The 3892-nt window shown below is 41.7% G+C and overlaps 1 non-coding gene across 1 annotated transcript; it reads right to left on the bottom strand.

The window, feature by feature from the left end:
- Nucleotides 1–3426: 3426 nt before the first annotated feature.
- On the bottom strand, nucleotides 3427–3509 carry LOC137764477 (small Cajal body-specific RNA 18). The gene has a single exon (XR_011073982.1). It is a non-coding gene; the product is annotated as a small Cajal body-specific RNA 18 (non-coding RNA).
- Nucleotides 3510–3892: the final 383 nt, after the last annotated feature.

Raw genomic sequence — 3892 nt, 5'->3', positions numbered from 1 at the left:
CTCTTTACCACAATTATTTTTATCACGTATTTTTCACTCTCCTATTTCTGTATCTCCCCAAGTTCATTTTACTTTTACCTATCCCTTAGGTTAAAAGGTAAATGAACTGGCTTTCTATCAGAAATAGTCCTTTGCCGGGTCCCAAATAAGTTGAAGCTGGACAAAAATGCTAAGGCCCCCAGAACTCATTTAGCAATGTTTAGAAGGAGAAAATCACCATGAAACGGAACAGGCCTACTGCTTGGGGAAGATGGTAAACGTTAACAGATGCCAGGAGGAGGCAAAGCCCTTCAACAGCCGCCGTTCTTCTTCAAGGAAAGTGGAGTATCTTCACACTGAAAAGCGAGTCATAATTTTACAACTCACTCTCCACAAAGGAATTAAGTTATAAAATATGATGGTCTGATTTTCTCTAAGGCCATATATATCGAATCCAGTAGTGTAATTAACATTGAGTTGTAAATGTCATTATTCTCAGAAGAGTGAATCCACAGCTCTTTGGTGGAAGTATTTCAAAGAAGATGCCATTATCAAATGCTCCCTTGCTGTCAATGGAGTGAAACGTGTAGAATTTCTAAAACAATAAGGCCTCGCTCGGTCGTAGGGCTCATTTGGTTGCAAGGAACAGAACCTCGCTCTGGCCACTACACGTAAGTGAGGATTTATTTTACAGCAGCTCCTCATGGGATTCAAGACAGGAAGGAGAGTCGAGCCCCATGGGGAATTAGACTTGGAAACTGAAAAGGCTTCGGGACTATGCAGCTGTTCTTGGGTCGCAAGTTCTCTCGCCTACAGTTTCTGTTTCTCCTGCCTTGTCCAGTCTCTCCCTGCAGACTGGTCTCTGTGTGAGCACCTCGCATGCACGGCCCTTAATAACTGTCATAGCCTCTCATTCCACAAGACCTTGAAGCGCTAATGACCACCGGCACCTGACCACCAGCCGGTGTCTCTCAGTTCAAATTCTCAAGAGAAAAATAATCAGACTTGTCTGGTTCATGGATCAGGTGTCCACCTTTTACCTAATCAAGGAGGGTTGGGTTTATATGGTATAAACATAGGAAAGAAGGGCCCAGGGCTGGTACTCTAGTTGGCCGAGGGAGAGAGGTGTTCTTCAAGAAGACAGCTGGGAAGAAATCTCAAAATGTGTCTCTAATCACTACGGTCTGGACCCAGGGCTTCAGTGTCCTGGAACCCTCACAGTATCTTAAATAACTACCAAGGACAAGTTCAAATATTGGGGCAGGCTTTGGGAAAAAAGCCATTAAAATGGAAAAAGTAATATATATGTAAATTATTTTCCACCAAATGAGGTTTAAATTCATGAATTACTCTCCACCAATGAAATGAAATTCTAAAATTGAAATAAAAACTTTTAGTGACACATTCGAACATTAACTGAAGATTTTTAGGACAAACACCGATGGAGTTGTGTATCTAAGATCAACATAATGTGATACATAAGGCAGACAATATCCAACTCAGGTCTATGCAACAAATATTTATCAGTACATGATTTTGAAGCAAAATGCCTCTTTATTGTGCTATAGCTTGACTGAGACAACGTGAACATTTTCAGGAGAGTCAGCAGAGAGTAGAAGTTTTCATTTTTTCTCTGATACCTTCACCTAACCCGGTTGAAGTTTGTTTCTAAATCAGAGAAGGGCCAGGATCAAGAATTTCCTAGAGAGACAGCTTCTGTTGCCTCCATCACCCCCAATAGGATCAAAGCCAGAGCCAAATCCTAGCCCTGCCCGGATTTGGGGGCCAGAGAGAGGGGACTTCACAGGATGTAATCAACTGGCTTGACTCAACTTCCTGGGGCCATCATTTCAGATCAGAATTTATCTCTGGCAGTGGAATAGTTTAATAGCAAAATATTCTCATTTTTTGAATATTACATTATTTTTAATTTCAATTTTTAACTAAAATGTAGGATATGCAATCTTTTAAATATGCAATGTTTATATCCACTGTTTTAAAAAATGGTTGTACATCCTATTCAAGCAAAAAAATAATCATTTGATTATGCAGTTATATGTATTCTTTAGAAAATTTTGAAACTTGGATTTTTTTATTTTAGTTTTTCAGTTATAATTAAAGTAAAATTTTTATTTTTGTCCATTACTTTGATTTTGTATTGTTTGACGCATGTGTGATTGATCTTTTTTTCTTTTGAAATCCAGTTTCCACATCACTTTGTCACTGTATTGTTATTTTGTTTGAACCCTTTTACATTAAACTTTTGTGTATAATTGAGTGGTTGTCATTTTCAGCCAAAAGTTAAAAAGAAAGAGTTTTATATGGTTCTAACACTTGAAGATATCTTATTTTAAACCCAGCTATAGTTTTTAATGAAAGACAAACAACATTCTTCCACAGGGGAAAGAAAATGTATCTGCAATTAATTGGGCATTGGCACTTGGCATACACTACTTATTCCTTGGCCTTTTTTTTTTTTTTTTTTTTTTAATTTAGTTTATTTACTTTTTGCTGCATTGGGTCTTCGTTGCTGCGTGCGGGCTTTTCTCTAGTTGCAGCGAGCAGGGGCTACTCTTTGTTGCAGTGCTCAGGCTTCTCATTGTGGTGGCTTCTCTCGTTGCGGAGCATGGGCTCTAGGCGCGTGGGCTTCAGTAGTTGTGGCATGCAAGCTCAGTAGTTGTGGCCCACGGGCTCTAGAGCACAGGCTCAATAGTTGTGGCGCACAGGCTTAGTTGCTCCGTGGCATATGGCATCTTCCCGGACCAGGGCTCAAACCCGTGTCCCCTGCATTGGCAGGTGGATTCTTAACCACTGCGCCACCAGGGAAGCCCTCTTTGGCCTTTATTTGCAGAGAGGGAAAGGAAGTTGGACAAATAAGCAGAATTTTTCAGTTACTTTTCCAGGAAAAACAACACCGCTGGTAGGTCAGCACTATTCCTGGTTTTTCAGATGAAGAACCTGAGACTTAGAGAGATTAAGTAACTCACCCAGGGTCACACGGCTAGTAAGTGACAGAGTCTGGTTGCTAATTCAGGTGTGTCTGATCCTGAAACCCATGCTCTCTCGCACCGTGTGGTCTGATGGTTCCACAAACTTAGATTCACAGCAGGTATTCCTAGGGCAGACAACATATATGTTTGAATTAGTTACAGCCCACTTCCATTTAAAGCTCCATTTTAAGTGTCTGTGTATGTAGAAGCATGCTAGGGCAGTAGGAAAGTGATTTTCTCACTCCATCATTACAAAATTACACTCACTGTAACGTTATGACAACCCACTTTCTCCTGTAAAAGAGGAGAAAATAGCTGATAATATATTGGCTATAGAGCCTTGTTCAGTAAACTCTCATTAGGTTTGAATTATTATATCTAGAAGTAGACCCACAGACATTGCACTGTAATTACATGAAAAGAGCAACATCAAGGCTTTCTTTTCTCTTTTTTTCCCCAGTCTCAGTCGGTTCTCAGAACACACCCCATCACCTGATCTCCAGGACGCGGACTGCACAGTGGTCACGGCATTGTCCACCAGGGCTCACGGTCACAGTGGCAGAGGGCTCCCTAAACCTCCCTCATCTCTAGTTTAACCCACTGTCCCTAATCTCCCCCACCCCAGTCCCCTGGCCCTACTTCACCAGACACACTTTTGTAATCCTCTCAGGCTCCACGGCAATAAAGAAAATACTGTGGGTTCATCCAGGTGCATCTGGGACCCGGGGGGCACCTCTCACACTCCAATTTCCTTCCTCCCACCTGGTGGGGCCCGGGTCCCCCCGTGGACCAAGTGGCCTAGGGCTCTGCCTCTGGTCTGTGCAGCCAAGGCTACTCTATTTCTGAGTGTTCTAAGATTGATGATTATTACAGTTATGGTAAAAGGAACATTGTTTTTTCTTGGGGGATTCTGGAGATTTTCT

This window comes from Eschrichtius robustus, chromosome 4 (genome assembly GCF_028021215.1).
Source record: "Eschrichtius robustus isolate mEscRob2 chromosome 4, mEscRob2.pri, whole genome shotgun sequence".
NCBI lineage: Eukaryota > Metazoa > Chordata > Mammalia > Artiodactyla > Eschrichtiidae > Eschrichtius > Eschrichtius robustus.
Note: the sequence above shows the minus strand (reverse complement) of the source record. Positions and strands in the feature narration are given on the sequence as shown.